At 45.6% G+C, this 18,358-nt stretch overlaps 1 protein-coding gene across 5 annotated transcripts in view; it reads right to left on the bottom strand.

The window, feature by feature from the left end:
* BMPR1A (bone morphogenetic protein receptor type 1A) overlaps positions 1-2,156 on the bottom strand; it is a 169,004-nt gene extending 166,848 nt beyond the window's left edge. For 4 of the 5 annotated variants that reach the window (XM_021943311.2, XM_021943314.2, XM_021943317.2 and 1 more), the window contains exon 1: positions 1,777-2,051. The gene's annotated coding sequence lies outside the window, so the exon portion shown is untranslated. Of the gene's footprint in view, positions 1-1,776 lie in introns of all 5 variants that reach the window. The other variant, XM_021943316.2, reaches the window with a different exon arrangement.
* Positions 2,157-18,358: the final 16,202 nt, after the last annotated feature.

Genomic DNA, 18,358 nt, shown 5'->3' with positions numbered 1-18,358 from the left:
AGGAAAAGCAGACTACTCTTGGCAATCTCTAGAGATGGATTGTGAATGATTAAATTTTAATTTCAATGTTGCGCTAGTTCTCAGTTCTTTAACAACCATGTGTTACTTTTATTACGAATAAGCTTTTTAAAATGTTAATAAGATTTGAAAAGGAAAAGTAGCAACAAGACAGCCTGAAGGAGTAGCAGACTTAAGGTTTTTGTAAATTGAAGAAATCTAAAGAACATTTGTACTTTAAAGAACCCAAATACGACAGAGAAAATAACTCACACTCCACTAAGTAGGAAAGTTAGAAGGAAAAAAAAAAAAACCCCAAGGTGTTAATAAAAAAGACAAAAAAAAAAAAAAAATTATCCCTCTTTGACGGAAGGTTAAGAAGCCAGTAACAGAAGGAATTTAGTGAAGGAGCTCCCGCTAGGTGCCTCAAACTCTTCTGTAAACGGTGGGGAGAAGTGAAGAAAGTAGAAGTTTAAACTGGGCTCCATGGAAAATGGAGGAAAAATTAAACAAGAACCGAGACTGGTTCTACTAAAAACGCATTCTACATTTCAATCGGCCTTTCATACACTCCCCCCATTCCTGGATCAGAGAATTGCCCATATTTTAGCTTCAAATTTAAAAATCTAAATAAGTCTGGTTCACATTCTTTATTTCAACAACTGAAAACAATGAGACGCATTAAGTTACACTCTAATTCAAAGCTTAACTCCTCTCACAAGTAAATACAATAGTTTCAACTCAAGCAACAAAATAACGATAATTTCAAGTAAGAGTAACCGAAAAATGTTCCTAAACGTAGAAGTGTTTGCAAACAGTTTTTTTTTCCTAATTCGTTTGCCAGAATACGATGTTCCTGGGTTCAAATCCCAGGTCCCCTAGACAAGTTAACCTCTGCGTCTCGGTTTCTTCCTCTAAAATAATGAGGAATACAATAAACCAGAATCGTTAATAAGGATTAAATGACGCAACACAGGTGCCAAGTTCACAGTATGTACTCTGAACAGTTTGTTAATCGCTTAAAAGAGAAAACCTGCAGCAGTTCGACCAAATTAAAACATATGAGAGCATGAAAGTGTACCACGCTCAAACGCCGGACCCTAACACACAGCATATTATTTTTCTTCCCTGACGCAAGCTCATTTTTTTTTTCCTTGCCAAATCTTTCCACTAGGAGTCTGGAAAGAGAAAAAAGGGTCCAGGCAATCCAGCAGAAAGTTTTCCAAAACCGAAGTGCGGAATCACCAGGCCACGGAGCGGAGGCCGCGCAGGACAACAGGTGAAGCAGCTCCGGGAGCTCGGGGGCCCGGGCCCCTTCCCGCGGCGACTTGGGGGCGGGCTGGCTGCTCCTCTCGCTCGACCCTCGCCCGAAACTCACTTTGTTCTCCCCTGTTCCTCCCCACAGCGTCGGGAGCCAAATCACGAATATCAGCCTCGCAGCTCCGGGGCGGGGAGAGGAGCGCCTTTCCCATTTAAGGATTCCAGAAGCGTCCCAGGAGCCGCTTTCGCCCACTTCGCTTCCCCAAACTCGGCCTGCAACCCGCGGGTGGGAGACAAAAGAGGGGCCGGCGGGGGTACGCGGCGCGGGGTGCTGTGGGTCTCTGGCAGGGCGGTCACGGCCCAGCGCGCGCCGAGGCCTGCGGAGCTGGCGGGGCCGGGCCGGGCAGCCCCTGGCTCCGGCCTCTGCGCGCCCGGCTGCCTCCGCAGCTTCGCCGGAGCCCCGCCGGCCTCCCCGCGGCGGCCAACCCCTCCCGGCCCGCACGCGCACTCCCAACTCACCCGGACTCCAAGGAACTCATCCTCCAGCCCTCGGCGCGGAGCGGGTGGGCGCGGCGAGCCGCCGGGGCGAAGCGGGGCCCGGCTCGGCCTCCGCCCTAGGCGTGCAGCGGCCCCGACCCGGTCGCCCCTCGATTGGGCCGTGCGATCTTCGCCGCGCGCGGACGGACGCGCCGAACCCTAGCCTTCCTGCCCGCCCTTAGCCCTCCTCCCTCCTCGCTCCTGCCTCCTCCCTCCTCCTTCGCCAAGCCCGGCAGGCGGATTCCAATCTCTGCAGCCGCCGCCGCCACCGCCGACTCTCGCCAGGAGGGGAGGGGGCGGCGCGGGTGCGGGGGCCTGGGGGAGGGGCGGGCGTCGCGGGCCTTGCACGGCGCGCGCGCACTGGGAGGGCGCCCGCCCGCGCCGCGCGCACCCGACCCCGGGCGCCGGCCCCGCCCCACCCCGCCCCGCCCCACCCTGGACACGAAAGGAGCCGAGCGCACGGCGGAAGCGCCCGAAGGGGTCGCGGAGCCCGGCGCCCCGCTGCCGGAGAGTAGGGCCAGCAGCCGGCAAGGGGGTGCCGAGCTGCTGGTGGTGCGGGCGAGTGGAGTCTTCTCCTCCGAGCGGGCCCGCCGGCCCCTCACCACACGCCCGCAGACGCGGTAGGGCGCACGCGATGGAACGGGGCGGAGGGGAGTGCGGACGCGGCTGCGGCGCCCTGCGGCCATCGGCGCCCGGGATGCCCGCTCCGGCCATCGGGGCCCGAGAGCCCGGCTCTTGTGGGCTCCTTCGCGTGGACCCCTCCTCCGGCCGACACTCACACTGCAGTGAACGCCAGTCAGCTGGCGTGAAATAAGCAGGTCGCTGGGAAGGCACCAAGTCACCAAGGTGGGGGATGGCCAGGTCGTGGTAGTTGCGACAAAGAAAAATGTAGTCACATTGGATTTGTTCCTCGCCCACCCACCGCTCCCGGCGTCTCTTCCCGGGCTCCTTGCCAGCGTGCCGAGGCGCAGGCAGGGTGATGGAGGCGCCCCGGCCGGGAAGATCTGCCGGGGAGAGCGGCTTTCCTCATCGATTCGGGAGCGCCAGGCCTGGCGCGCCCGGGCCCCTGTGATCTGCGAGCCCGCGAATTCCAGCGGCATAAGATAAGGAGCGGGGAGGGCCCAACAGGACTGAGGTCAGCCAGCTATAAATACGCCTCCAGTTCCACCGCGGGCTCACGCTGGTGACCTCGTGTACCCTCCGGAGGCTCATTCTGTCCATTTGGAAAATGCAACTAATTGTCGCCACCTGTTTTCTTCCATTTCCCCTCATTCATGGTGGAAAATGCTTTTAAAAGTATTCGATGACCTGTATATGAAGAAAGAGGAGATAGGCCCCTTTTTCACCAAATGTGTCCTTAACCTCCTTAGTAATCCAAGGAATGTATCGAGTTTAAGTCACTTAACAAAAGATGTTGTTTTGAAGATGTATTTTTAAAAATCAGTTTTAAAACTGGGTAACCGGAGTAAAAAGAAAGGGGGAAAGAAAACAATGTGCCAAGCACTTGTATTGACACACATTCTCGCCTGAAGAGATATTTAGATTCCCTTATATTCTGGTGTAAATGTTTGAATTCCCTTGTATTTTTGTTTCAATTTTTGGTTTATCTTTTATTCTGTCTCCCTTTTCTTCTTACACCTGCCTTTGCCCTTAATGCTGCAGATAGCCTCCGTCATTCTGAATTATTTTTCAATTCTATTTTCTTCTCTTATCTTTTTTTCTGGGCTCTTCAGCTGTCTCAGGTTTGACAGTCATGGGTTATAGTATCTTGCTATGCAGGAATAATAGGATAAGTGAGATTACCTGCATCAACTAAAATTGGTCACTTTTCTTTCTCAAGTTTCCTTCATAATACCCAGCTTTAGTTTTTTGTTTGTTTGTTTGTTTTGTTTTTTTGGACAGAGTCTCGCTCAGTCGCCCAGGCTGGAGTGCAGTGGTGCGGTCTCGGCTCACTGCAAGCTCCACCTTCCAGGTTCACGCCATTCTCCTGCCTCAGCCTCCCAAGTAGCTGGGTCCACAGGCGCCCGCCGGCATGCTCGACTAATTTTTTTGATAAAAATACTCTACTAAAAATGTAGAGACGGGGTTTCACCGTGTTAGCCAGGATGGTCTCGATCTCCTGACCTCGTGATCCTCCCACCTCGGCCTCCCAAAGTGCTGTGATTACAGGCGTGAGCCACCGCGCCCAGCTCCGGCTTTAGTTTAAAGGAAAAGATGGGCCTTTTGCTTAAGGAGATTCAGATTGGTTGGTCAAAGCTCTCATTGATGTATGCTGAGCAATGTGTCGGCAGAGAAAACCATGGCAAGCGTGTTATTATGTTCTTTATAGCCTAGTTGGATTTTTAGACATATGAATTGGTCTATAAAATAGACAACAATCTCAGGTGGGAGCCTTAGTACATCAAGTTTCTGAAATGTACAAATGAGTGTTGCCTGGCTTGTGTTATCTGCCACTGTAGAAATGAGAGCAAAATTGAAGCATCAAATTTTAAGTCATGATATCTTTGCTTCTCTGCAAAAGGCTCTCCTTTTCAAATCTTCTGGAATTTTTCACTCTCCTTTGATAAGGCCCAGCTAGTAGCCAGGCTTCAATCCTCAGCTTCAATGCGCTACCTACCAGCAGCTAGTGGGGCATGCTGTTCTCCCTGGCTACTGGCATGTTTATGCATGCCAGCCCGTTTCTCCAGTCTGCCTGCCTACGGAGACATCTGGACACGTGTGGTCTGGCCCCTAAACTCAAAAACAACACCTCGGGATCCACAGTTAACATTCTGTAATGTGTTGGTATTCCTTTAAGTGGGTTACCAGAATAGGCTGGAAATGGCCTTTTCCTCTGCCCAGGTAGGTCCCAAGAGAGGTAGTTGTTACATGCCCAAAGCAGCATTCATTAATTACATTGTGCATTTAGTTATTTGTTTGTGGTCTGAGCCCCTCTGCCCCACTAGAATATAAACTCCATGAGCGGCCGGGCGCGGTGGCTCAAGCCTGTAATCCCAGCACTTTGGGAGGCCGAGACGGGCGGATCACGAGGTCAGGAGATCGAGACCATCCTGGCTGACACGGTGAAACCCCGTCTCTACTAAAAAATACAAAAAACTAGCTGGGCGAGGTGGCGGGCGCCTGTAGTCCCAGCTACTCGGGAGGCTGAGGCAGGAGAATGGCGTAAACCCAGGAGGCGGAGCTTGCAGTGAGCTGAGATCCGGCCACTGCACTCCAGCCTGGGCGGCAGAGCGAGACTCTGTCTCAAAAAAAAAAAAAACTCCATGAGCAAAAGACTTTGTCAGTCTCTTTTTTTAGAGACAGGTTCTCACTTTGTCACCCAGACTGGAGTGCAGTCGCGTAGTCATTGTTCACTGTAACCTGGAACTCCTGGGCTTACGTGATCCTCCCACCTCAGCCTCCCAAGTAGCTGGGACTACAGGCCAGCTTGACTTTGTCAATCTGTTCTCAACTCTCTCCTTAGAGCCTAGTGCCTGGCAAGTGAATATTTGTTAAACGAAAGAAGAGAAATAAGCACACATGTCCTCTAAGCATTTCTGAACCTTGTCCCCAAGACCCTTTTAGTGTTAGAGGGTGGCATGGCTATCTTGGAAAGAGTGAAGGTTGGCTGGGAAAGCTGTGGATCACATCCTCTTCAGTGAAATGGGACTTCTGCCTTCAGAGATCCAAGTTGAATAGATTAATCCAAGCTAACCATTCAAAGTCATTTTCATATTGTAAAGATTTTATAAGGCAAAAGGCAGCACAAAGTCTCTGGGTCTGATGATAAGTTAGAGCCCAGTAAGGAGGGACAAGTGAAGGAAAGCCATTGGTAGGGTGACCCTTTAGGTTGACTTCAAACCCGATATTAAATGGGTGGGGGTTAGGGAGAATAAACAGCTTCATTTTTCAGCAGCTTCATTTTTCAGCATTGACACTGCTACATCTTTTTTTTTTTGGTTAATAGCACCCCATCATGGCTTAGAAGGACTAAACTGAAACAGAAACTGTGGTTAAGAATAAGATGGATGTATATAATTCAGTGCACAAAATAGAGGAAGTTTAAAAACCTGAATTCATTTTCATTGTGGTGGTACAGTGTTTTACTTATTCTTTTGTTTACTTCTAAACAACTAGCTCCTTCTCCCTTAGCTCCATTTTAATTTATCTTTGCCTCAAAGCACTGGCTACTATGATTGAAAGACAGATGATGGAGGATATTGCTGCCCTCACTTGGTCCTACCTAGTCCGTGGCCTCTGTATTTCTCCTTCACGTACTATCCGTACACCCTTTACCATACAACCTGATCTTTCCTAGGCTTTGAGGCAGGAAGAATTATCAGAGCTTCGGTCCCAAGCTCAAGACTCAGCCTCCCACTGCCTGACCCCTTTCTAAGAACTGACAGCCCTTCTCTTGTGTCTGAAACCCTGACCTGTTAGCTTGCCAGGACCTCAAATTTATCTGCTTGTTGTTTGGACTCAGCTGCATCCCTGCGCCCAGACTGCTGGGCAGTTGTAGGTATTCTTGGTGGCATCACTTAATTGCCTCCAGCTCTTTGTTTCTAGACTCCCTGTGTCTGTATTCTACCTATCTGTTGGGCCTCCCTTCCCCCATTACCTCAGGCTGGATGTCTCGATCCCCACTGCGCTCCTGAACTACCACCTGTTGTTTGCTCACTACTCTCTGGCTATCAGGCACTGCCTAGAGAACTAAGGGTCCTCCCACCAAGCACCGAGAGCTGAGGCCTCCCTACCCCAACTCCCACGCAGCCCACAGTAGATCTTGGCCTTCCCTGTCCTGCTGCAGCTCACCGCCCTGCCTTTCCCTATCCTCACAGCACCTGGTTTATTGCACTTGGATTATTTTTTAACCAGATAAAAACTATATATATTATATATGCTCTGGACATACCCTAAGTACGTATTAAAGCTGTATTATATGTAATTTTGGCTGGGCACAGTGGCTTATGCTGGTAATCCCAGCACTTTGGGAGGCCAAGGTGGGTGGATCATTTGAGGTCACGAGTTCGAGACCAGCCTGGCCAACATGGTGAAACCCCCTGTCTACTAAAAATACAAAAATTAGCTGGGTGTGGCAGCAGGCACCTGTAGTCCCAGCTACTTGTGAGGCTGAGGCGGGAGAATCACTTGTTGCAGTGAGCCCAGATCTCACCATTGTACTCCATCCTGGGCGATAGAGCAAGACTCTATGTCTCAAAAAAAAAAAAAATCTATATATAGTTTTTTTCTGGCTAAAAATCCAAGTGTAATGGGGTATGTTTGTATATATAATCTATTGAATATAATTCAAATAGATTTCTAGTATTCTGAAATTGTGTGTGTGTAGGTATTTGTATGTACATATATATGTATTATATATGTACATACATATGTGTGTGTATATATGTACACAGACACCCCATACATACACTCAAAAATGAAAAGACCCGTGTCTGATTCTTCTTCCTATCCCTAAACACTGATTCTACTCAAGAATTCCTCTAGAGCCAGTAGTCCAGAAATCGCAGCGTGTGGAACTGTATATGATTACCTTGGGAATGACTAGTAAAAGGAAGGGAAGGTGCAATGATAAAAGATTAAAGCTGAGATAAATGGGGAGATAAAACCTAGATCAGGAGTGCAGATTCATTAACACCATACTGTGCCTACTGTCCATGGCTTACATGGTTATTGGGATGTATTCCTAGATGTGGTATATCACCAGTGTGACCGGGCATACTAGTTTACCCATCGGATATGTTGGAGGTACCTGACCCTGTGCTTGACTCAGAAATTCAGAGAACAGGAACTGTCTCATTCTCACTCCATTGTATCCAGTGTGCTGCTTGGCACACCAGTAGGTAGTCAGTAAGTATTTATTAAATAAATGAGATACTTAATTTTGTTCTCTGTTACTAGTTTGCCCTGGCACATTTCTTTTTATTTCTATTAACCAAGGCAGGGTTAGGTGTTTTGTTTTGGTTTGGTTTTCCATATTTTTGAGGATTAATGATAAAGCACTTATCTTGTTGGAATGAGAGTCTACTAACAAATCCTGTACATCATAACAGGACTATCGTCTAACAACTTTTTCTCAATAAGTAAACTTTAAAACAACTTCCTTTATTTTTTCAAAAGGATAGTCATATATGTAACCAGTAACCAATACTTGTCAGTGTTTTTTTAAAATGTAGATTATTTTCCATTTAGTTTGCTACCTACCTTAAAGCCCCTCTTCCTCCGATCCTGAATGCTGCTAGCTCTCCTTCTAATTGGTCATTCCCTCTTTCAATTAATGTTGCCCAATTGTTTAGATTTCTATTGTGAAACACCGGTCCCATTAAATCTGAAAACACTGCTATAGAGCAACATTTCATTAGACTGGTCTCACTACTTTCTGAAGAATGGACCATATTCATTCTCCATTTAATGCCCTTCTCCTCCCTATACTGCCTGAGAAGTACCTCTTCCAAGAAGTCATCTTCGACTACTCCATCCTCAATGCCTTAGGATTTTCTCTCGATGGTCTACATCACTGACTTTCCACATAGCTTAGCTGTTCCTATGTCTTTCTCCCAAATAAGTTTTCATACCTTTGTTCTTCAACATAAATAGGGGCCTCTCAGCCTGAGGGAGACAGGTTAGCAAATACCAAAATACACGTGATATCAAAGAAGCAGTCCCAGGCCACTGGAGCTTACCAGTTGTTGAATCCTTGCTTCTGCGAATCCATTGTTTTCAAAGTTGCTGGGTAGTTGCAAACTCCTTGATGCATCTGCTGTGCTGTTGCATCCTCCCTGCTGTCTATCTCCCCTACATAGGTACCACTGTCGCTATGGTCACGGTACTGAGCACCAGGGTTGCTAGGTTGCACAACTTTAACGGGGTGCCATTCACAACCTGCCTGATATGAATGGTGCTCCATGGAATTATGCATTGCAACATCTGCGCATGATCCTACCAAACACCAGAAAGTTCTACTCCAATGGTGTGGGGGGGGGCGCTAATCCCTGGGTTGCTTAAAGAACCCACTTTTTTATTGTGTAACATTATATACTTTTCAGGACATTTGACAAGATATGTTTAAGCATTTGTTAACTTTGTATTATAAAATATATGTGTTTATAAAGAAAAGATTATCCCAAAATAAAGAGAAAATGTTGGCAGTATTCTGTGGTAGCCTAATGGATGGTTATTATTTTCTTCCATAAGCTTTATCCTCCCCACAATGGCAATGTTACTGTTTTTTTGTTTGTTTTTTTTGTTTGAGACGGAATCTTGCTCTGTCGCCCAGGCTGGAGTGCAGTGGTGCAATCTTGGCTCACTGAAACCTTTGCCTCCCAAGTTCAAGTGATTCTTCTGCCTCAGCCTGCCGAGTAGCTGGGACTACAGGTATGCGCCAGTACGCCCAGCTAATTTTTGTTTTTTAGTAGAGTTGGGGTTTCACCATGTTGGCCAGGCTGATCTCAAACTCCTGACTTGTGATCCACCCGCCTCGGCCTCTCAAAGTGCTGGGATTACAGGCGTGAACCACTGTACCTGGCCCAATGTTACTTTTATAATCAGAAAAGTAGATATTTTCGACCCTGGGTTTCAGCACCAAAAAAAAAGATTAGGTATTATTTAAAAGAACTAGTTGATTGATAAAATATAGAGAAAAATGAAAGTGACAAGTTGCATATTTGTCAGAATGAAGTCAGAATCCCATATAAGATATATAAGTAAAGTTTTTATTTATTTGATTGATGTGAATATTTTTTTACTGAAAAGAGTTATTCTAGGCCAGGCGCAGTGGCTCACACCTGTAATCCTGTCACTTTGGGAGGCTGAGGCAGGCAGATCACTTGAGTCCAGGAGTTCCAGACCAGCCAGGGCAACATGGCAAAACACCATCTCTATAAAAATTACAAAAATTAGCCAGACATGGTAGCACTTGCCTGTTATCCCAGCTACTCAGGAGGCTGAGGCAGGAGGATCCCTTGAGGCCAGAAGGGAGAGGTTGCAGTGCGCTGTGATCACGCAACTGCACTCAAGCCTGGGCAACAGAGGGAGACCATGTCTCAGAAAAAATAAAGAGTTGTTCTATTGTTACACTTGCAGTAACACATCATACTCAACAGATTTTAACTATGTATACCATATGTCATCAAAACTAGGATACTGTTTCATTTTGGGTTTTTTTCCACCCAAAGAACAGCATGGATACTGTTGATTATAAGATCCATCATTATTTTATGTACAACTAAGGAAGAAAAACCTTGCCAGTTAAACTCTGACACATTAAGATGTCGCAATTCCAGAGAATTTCAAATGTCAAAAAAAGTGTGCATCTGAGAATTAATGAAATATGGCGTATTTTAATGCATCTAGAAGGCGAAGCAATGCCATACAGGCCAGCGTTTGAAATGTTAAATTTCTGAGTTTTTGATGTATAGTCTTGTTATGCCTGATTCCTGAATAGCCACACTGTGGATGATACCACAAAAGCAGAGGCAGTGCAGTTCAACTGCATGTAAACATGTAAAGCAAACAAAAGTGAATAACTTATGATTCAGTCACATAACGTTTGGAAAAAACACTAACGTCAAGTCACGTGCTGGATTATATTACAAATCAAAAATTTACTCTTTTTTTTTTTTTTTTTTCAGATGGGAGTTTCGCTCTTGTTGCCCAGGCTGGAGTGCAATAGCACAATAAAAATTAACTTTTTGACAGTTGTGTATACTGAAAATGTGTGATGACAAGACAAACCAAATTTTAGAAGTTAACACGTAAGTTATTATCTTTGGAGAAGTCAAACTAAACATTCAGAAAAATCTCAGCAGTGTGGTAGAATGACTTTACATCTGTCCCGGAAACTGAACAATAGTGCTTGTTGCTTATGAGGCCATCAGGAAAAGCCAGCTGTGGATTTCTTTCTAGTACAATTAATTGCTTCCGCTGTATATAAAATTGAAAGAATTGGGTGCTTTAGTGCGGAAAAAGGATATCCTGCTACACTGCTCCTATTTCCTCACAAAGGCTATTAGTGAGCCTTTCACCATTAATTCACATGCATTGGATTATCCTGTGATGAAAGGCCAAAAGACTTTTCATTTTTATAGTCTCTTATCTCCTATTTATTTGGCACCTCTCTGGAGATACCTGCTCTTCTCCCAAGACCAGCTAATTGCTAGGATGTCAGAAGGTGGCTAATGACTGACTTCCTTTTCAGACACTGTGAACCCATCTCTGTGCTGCTTCTTGGGGTGGCTTTCCTTATTGCTGAGACATATTCTGGGTTCTGTCATTATTTGAGGTAAAAAATGCTATCTTTTTTTTTTTTTTTTTTTTTAAGACAGAGTCTTGCTCTCACCCAGGCTGGAGTGCAGTGGTGTGATCACAGCTCACTGCAGCCTCAACCTCCCAGGCTCAAGCAATCCTCCCACCTCAGTCTCCCAGGTAGCTGGAACTACAGGTGCATACTGCCACATTCAGCTGATTTTTTGTATTTTTGTAGAAGCGGGGCCTCCCTGTATTGCCCAGTCTGATCTCGAACTCCTGGGTTTAAGTGATCCTCCCACCTCAGCCTCCCAAAATGCTGGGATTACAGGCGTGAGCCACTATGCCTGGCCTCAACACTGTTCTTAAGGCCTGAGCTGAGCAGGTCAGAATCGACACCAGCACTGTCTAATAGAACTTTCAGTGAAAATGAAAATGTCCTGTATCTTCCCTGTTCCAACATGGTAGCCCCTAATCTCATGTGGTTATTGAGCATTTGATATGGCTAGACAGAGAAACTGAATTTTTATTTTTATTTAACTGATTTAGAATTTATACAGTCACACATACCAAGCAGCTATTGTATGTACTGGCCAGTGCTGGTCTACATGAAGGATATATAAAAGAATCACTTGATGGTCTCAGTGCATACAATGGGCAGGGATTGAGGGTTGGCATTGAAAATGCAGCATCTCAGCTGGGTGCAGTGGCTCACGCCTGTAATCCCAACACTTTGGGAGGCCAAGGTGGACAGATCACTTGAGGTCAGGAGTTCGAGACCAACCTGGCCTACACGGTGAAACCCTGTCTCTACTAAAAATATAAAAATTGGCTGGGCATGGCAACGCATTCCTGTAATCCCAGCTACTTGAGAGGCTGAGGCAGAAGAATCTCTTGAACCCAGGAGGCAGAGGTTGCAGTGAGCCGAGATTGCGCCACTGTACTCCAGCCTGGGCAACAGAACGAGACTGTCTCAAAAAAAAGGAACAAAGAAAATGAAACATCTAAACAACCAAAAGAGTAGAATTGGATTGTTTATAACACAAAGGATAAATGCCTGCGGGGATGGATATCCCAGCTTCCATGATGTGATTATTATATATATATTATAATATTTTTGTGGTTTTTTTGTGATATATATTATATATATATATATATATATATATATATGTACCCACAAAAATTAAAACAAATAAATGCCACCTTAAAAAAGAAAGAAAATGGGCTGGGCATGGTAGCTCACACCTATAATCCCAGCATTTTGGGAAGCTAAGGCAGGCGGATTGCTTGAGCCCAGGAGTTTGAGACCAGCCTGGGCAACATAGGGAGACCCCTTCTCTACGAAAAATACCAAGAATTAGCCGGGCATGGTGGCACACACCTGTATCCCAGCTACTTAGGAGGCTGAGGTGGGAGGATTGCTGGAGCCAGAGAGGTTGAGGCTGCAGTGAGCCACGTTGGCACCACTGCACTCCAGTCTGGATGACGGAGTGAGGAAAAAAAAAAAAAAAGAAAGAACAGGTTCTGAAACCATTGGCTGAATTGAGGGCTCTGGTAGAAAGACCACACATTCAGGGATCTTTTCTGTAGTTTGCTACTAGAGAAGTTTCTCTAAACATGCAGAGTACCAGAAATGGGGGTTGCTATTCAATGGATATAAAGTTTCCGTTTATACTAAGTGTTCTTACTACCGATTTTTTTGTTTGTTTTTTTGAGATGGAGACTCACTCCGTCACCCAGGCTGGAGTGCAGTGTCACGATCTTGGCTCACTGCAACCTCCGTCTCCCGGGTTCAGCGATTCTCCTGCCTCAGCCTCCCAAGTAGCAAGGATTACAGGCACACACCACCACACCCAGCTAATTTTGTATTTTTATTTTATTTATTTATTTATTTATTTTTTTTTTTTTTTTGAGACGGAGTCTCGCTCTGTCACTCAGGCTGGAGTGCAGTGGCCGGATCTCAGCTCACTGCAAGCTCCGCCTCCCGGGTTTATGCCATTCTCCTGCCTCAGCCTCCCTAGTAGCTGGGACTACAGGCGCCTGCCACCTCGCCCGGCTAGTTTTTTTAGTAGAGACAGGGTTTCACTGTGTTAGCCAGGATGGTCTCGATCTCCTGACCTCGTGATCCGCCCGTCTCGGCCTCCCAAAGTGCTGGGATTACAGGCTTGAGCCACCGCGCCCGGCCTAATTTTGTATTTTTAGTAGAGATGGAGTTTCGCTATGTTGGCCAGGCTGGTCTCAAACTCCTGATCGCAGGTGATCCACCTGTCTCAACCTCCCAAAGTGCTGAGATTACAGACGTGAGCCACCGCATCCGGCCGATTCTTTAAAAAAAAAAAATTTTTTGTCTGGGCGTGGCGGCTCACGCCTGTAATCCCAGCACTTTGGGAGGCCGAGGCAGGTGGATCACAAGGTCAGGAGATCGAGACCATTCTGGCCAACATGGCGCAACCCCCTCCCTACTAAAAATGCAAAAATTAGCTGGGTGTGGTGGCATGCACCTGTGATCCCAGCTACTCGGGAGACTGAGGCAGGAGAATTGCTTGAACCCAGGAGGCGGAGGTTGCAGTGAGCCAAGACAGCACCACTGCACTCCAGCCTGGGTGACAGAGTGAGACTCCCTCTCGAAAAGAAAAAAAAAAGCACAATTTTTTAGTGATAGAAACTAGCCAAAATGCTAAGTAGCGGTTGTCTCCCGGTAGTAGGACTATGGTCACTTTTTTTTTTCTTTCTGCCTATGTGTGTTTTTCAGATTTTATTTAATAAGCACATATTCCTTTCTTGATTAGACAACATTAAAGAGAGCTAAACCCATTCATTTCTTTATTACCCCAATTTCAAATTGAAGTGGTTTCAACCAACTCTTCCTCTAAGAGAGAGAGTAGTCATTTTGAAATACTGTTTCTTCAAAAATTACTTCAGGCAGCACTTTTTAGTTGAGAGATCTGTATTCCCTAAACTAGCGTGAATAGCATCAGAGACCTATTAGTAGGGGTACCCTAGAACCCTACTAAGAAGAATCAGAGACATCCTTCTGGAAGACATGGCTCCAGACCTGGAGCAATCCTCTCACTTAGGCATTCCCTGGGCATTGTGCCAGGATCCACGCATTTCTAGACTGCAGTCCGGAATCTCAGAGTCAAGGCCCAACAGGTTAAGGAGGCTCGTGGACTGACAAGGGCTCTGGTTTTACCACTGAGAAGAGAACCATAAAAAGAAGTCCTCATTTCCTAAAAGTTCAGACATGATCGTACAGGTTTAATTAGCAACAGCGAGCTGTTTACAGCAAAGTATAAACTGTATAAAGCAGACCTCAGCGGACACTCCCAGAGGATGTCCTGTGAACTCTCACTTCCCCAAGTCCAGATTCAGCAGAGCTGGGTTGGTGAGGTAGGGCGCTGCAATGCCAGCCAGAGGAGTAGCCCAGAAACCCCTTTCCAGAACTTTCTTTGACCAAAAGAAATGGCCAAAGAGTTTTTTCTTCCTTGAAACTTGAAGCCAATCCCACTATTTTCTTGACTGCCTCTGCATATCCACTAAAAAGACTCTTGAGAAACAGGCTTAGCCACATGATGTGGTGAGAAGAACACAAACTTTGCAATCAGAATCCTGGCTGTACTTGCCGGTTTTTGACCTTGGGCAAAGTTTGTCAGCCTCTCAGAATCCCAGTTTCTTCATCTATAAAATGGGAATAAATAATACCAATCTCATGGGACAGATGTCAGAATTAACTGAGATATATGCAAAGTGGTTGGCATAGAGTCAGCACTCAGTGAATTTTAGTTACTTTCCTTTTCCTTCTAGAAAGTGATTGGTCCATTAGTGTTTGTGTTGAAGGGGAGAGAAAACAAACTGTAAAACTCTAAGTGAGCCTTACTTCAAATACAGCCCAGTGCAGTTCAGTAATTAGTATATGAGTTCTGCTTCAGCTTGGGCTGGGCTCCAGTTCTTCATTCCAGCCTTAGCTCTGGAATTTCCTTCTCTAGAAAACCTTGGCTGCCCACTCCCAGGCTGGGTTAGTGGCCTGCTGAGCAGTCCTTTAGCACTTACCTGGCCGCCTGCTTCACAAACTGAGGCACCTAACACTGAATATGGAGTACAAAGGTTATAGAGCATCTTCTCCAGGGCATCTTTTTTTTTTCTTTTTTTTTTTTTGGATAATAATAACTTAAAACAGAGCATGATTTTTTAAAGCTAAAATATTAGATTGTAAGAGAAATTTTACAGTTGCAGAAACTTCCTAGGGGACATGTGTTTACTGTCCTTTGCTTGTAGGTCTGCTTTATATAAAGTTGAAGGAACGTTTATTGCCTTATGAGAGTGAAATTATACATAACTTAATTACCTCCTCAACCAGACTATGAGTTCTGTGAGGCAAGGATTGTGTCTCATTTGCCTCTGAATTCACAATAAAGTGCTTAGTTATTTAGCATGAGGCCTGGCTCAAAGTAAAGGCTCAATGAATGTGGAACTAAACTCAACTCTGTCTTCTTCCCTGCTTCTGATGAATATAGTATTTCCACCAAGGAAAGGACTTCACATCAAGTGCCTAGTGGAGAGAGGTATTTTGGGGAGTTGTATTTTTATCTGTCTAAACCTTGGCTTCCCTACCTGGTAGAGTTGTGAAGATTCAATGAGAAAAGATACATAAAGTGCCAAGCACTATGCATAAGCATAGAAGGTACACACACACACACACACACACACACAAACAATAACAAAACTTGTTTCCTTTTCTCTAAAGTCACATTCTCGTTATTAACCTACAAACTATGACATTACCTTGGTCATTTTAATCATTCCAAGCAACTAAAAAAGGACCTCGTATCTATGGCTCAGGTCTGAGCCACTGCCTCGGGCTTCTGCAACACCCTATCTGTCCTCTTAAACTCCCAACCTAATATTACCGTACCATTCAACAGCTTGTTTACTGTTTGGGTTACCTTCCCATTAAACCTGGGCTTACAAGATAGGGATAATTCAACTAGAAGGTGGAGAGAGGTAACCGCTTCTTAGGAGGAGGGAGCAGAGCCATTTCCAGCCTTACCTCACTCAGTAATCTGATTTCCCCTCCCAATTCCAGGACATGTCTTGGCCCTGGTTCCAGGAACAGTCCTGGACAAATGTTGCCAATTCCTAACATAGAGCATGAACCAGGGAATCAGGATCCCAAAATGGCTATGTCCTTTATTCTATTTGCCTGAGTCTAGAGTAGCTTTACCAGGAAACTAATGCAGCTTAAACTTCAAGGCTTCTCCCTCACTTCCAAAGACCCCCATGAGTGCTAAGAGTTGCTGCAATATTCTAGGTTGAGAGGGAAAGCTAGTTTGCAATCGGGGAACTTTTTTTTTTTTTTTTTTTTTTTGAGACGGAGTTTCACTCTTGTTGCCCATGCTGAAGTGCAATGGTGCAATCTCGCCTTACTGCAACCTCTGCCTCCCGGGTGCAAGCGATTCTCCTGCCTCAGCCTCCCAGGTAGCTGGGATTACAGGCATGCACCGCCATCCCGGCTAATTTTTGTATTCTTAGTAGAGACGGAGTTTCACCATGTTGGCAAGGATGGTCTTGAACTCTGCACCTCAGATGATCCACCTGCCTTAGCCTCCCAAAGTGCTGGGATTACAGATGTGAGCCACCGTGCCCGGCCCTGGGAACATTGTTATGTAAGCTTTTCTGATAACTTGCCTAAGTAGGTCTTACAAGAAAGTGACCTAGAGTTCTGGGACTCCACTCATTTGTTGTGATTTTGTCATCACTCTAAATGAATACTCAATTTGGTGTTTGCAGTTACTGTAACCCCTTTTTTTCTTTTTTTCCTTTTCTTTTTTTTGAGACAGAGTCTCACTCTGTCGCTTAGGCTGAAGTGCAGTGGTGTGACCTCGGCTCACTGCTACATCTGCCTCCCGGGTTCAAGTGATTCTCCTGCCTCAGCCTCCCTTGTAGCTGTGATTACAGACACTTGCTACCACGCCTGGCTAATTTTTGTATTTTTAGTAGAGACAGGGTTTCACCATGTTGATCAGGCTGGTCTCAAACTCCTGACCTCGTGATCCACCCACCTTGGCCTCCCAAAGTGCTGGGATTACAGGCGTGAGCCACCGTGGCCTGCCAGCTTTTTTTTTTTTTTTTTTTAAACAAGGTCTCGCTGTGTCACCCAGGCTAGAGTGCAGTGATGTGATCACAGCTCACTGCAGCTTCCATCTCCCGGGCTCAAGCGATCCTCCCACCTTGGCCTGCAGAATAGCTGGGACTACAGGTGCATGCCGCCATGCCCAGCTAATTTTATATTCTTTTTTTCATTTCTTTTTTCTTTTCTTTTTTTTTTTTTTTTTTTTTTTTTTTGGCTCACTGCAACCTCCACCTCCCGAGTTCAAGCAATTCTCCTGTCTCAGCCTCCCGAGTAGCTGGGATTACAGGCGCACACCACTATACTCAACTAATTTTTATATTTTTCATAAAGACGTGGTTTCACCATATTGGTCAGGCTGGTCTTGGGCCCCTGACCTCAGGTGATCCACCCACCTCAGCCTGCCAAATATATTCTTTTTCTCAAATATGGCCCCCACAAAACACTGGATTCCAGGCTGAGTCAGGCCCTTCTCCAATCTGTATCTACTTTTCTACAATGCCTCCCTCTCCTGCAGCTCGCCAGAAAGTCACAAGTAGGACGAGAGGGTCTCCGCAGGGATGTGGAGGTGACCACATGCAAGACAGAATTGCCAGCGCCACTTATGTTCCTTCTACCCTAGGCACACATTGGCCTAGGATGCCTTGCAGTGATTCTTCTTCCACAAATGCTGGGATCCTCCAACATTCCCAGTGCTTCTATTTGAAATTGTTTTCAGGATATCCTGAATTCAGGATAATACCCATCCTGAATTCAGCATTGGACATTGTATTAGTTGAGATTCTTTTGTTTGCAAGTGACAGAAACCCAATTTAAACAAGCAGAAGGAAAAAGGCAAGAACTAGACTTTGAACCAAAGTTAGATAAAGGAAATAACTGATTTGCAAATGGAAAGGTAGTCTGTAAGAATTTACTTAATAAAATATTTGGGGTTTTGAATAGAATTTGTTTGTGAAAAATAGCACCCTGTTCTCAGCTAAGCAATAACAATTATGGCATTCTTTGGTTATTTCAATTCTGTTTCTTTTTTTTTTTTTTTTTTGAGATGGAGTTTTGCTTGTGTTGCCCAGGCTGGAGTGCAGTGGCATGATCTTGGCTCCCGGGTTCAAGCGATTCTCCTGCCTCAACCTCCCAAGTAGCTGGGATTACAGGCATGCACCACCACGCCTGGCTAATTTAGTATTTTTAGTAGAGACG

This window comes from Papio anubis, chromosome 11 (assembly GCF_008728515.1).
Source record: "Papio anubis isolate 15944 chromosome 11, Panubis1.0, whole genome shotgun sequence".
Taxonomy (NCBI): domain Eukaryota; kingdom Metazoa; phylum Chordata; class Mammalia; order Primates; family Cercopithecidae; genus Papio; species Papio anubis.
The sequence above is the reverse complement of the archived record's forward strand: the minus strand, read 5'-3'. Positions and strand labels throughout refer to the sequence as shown.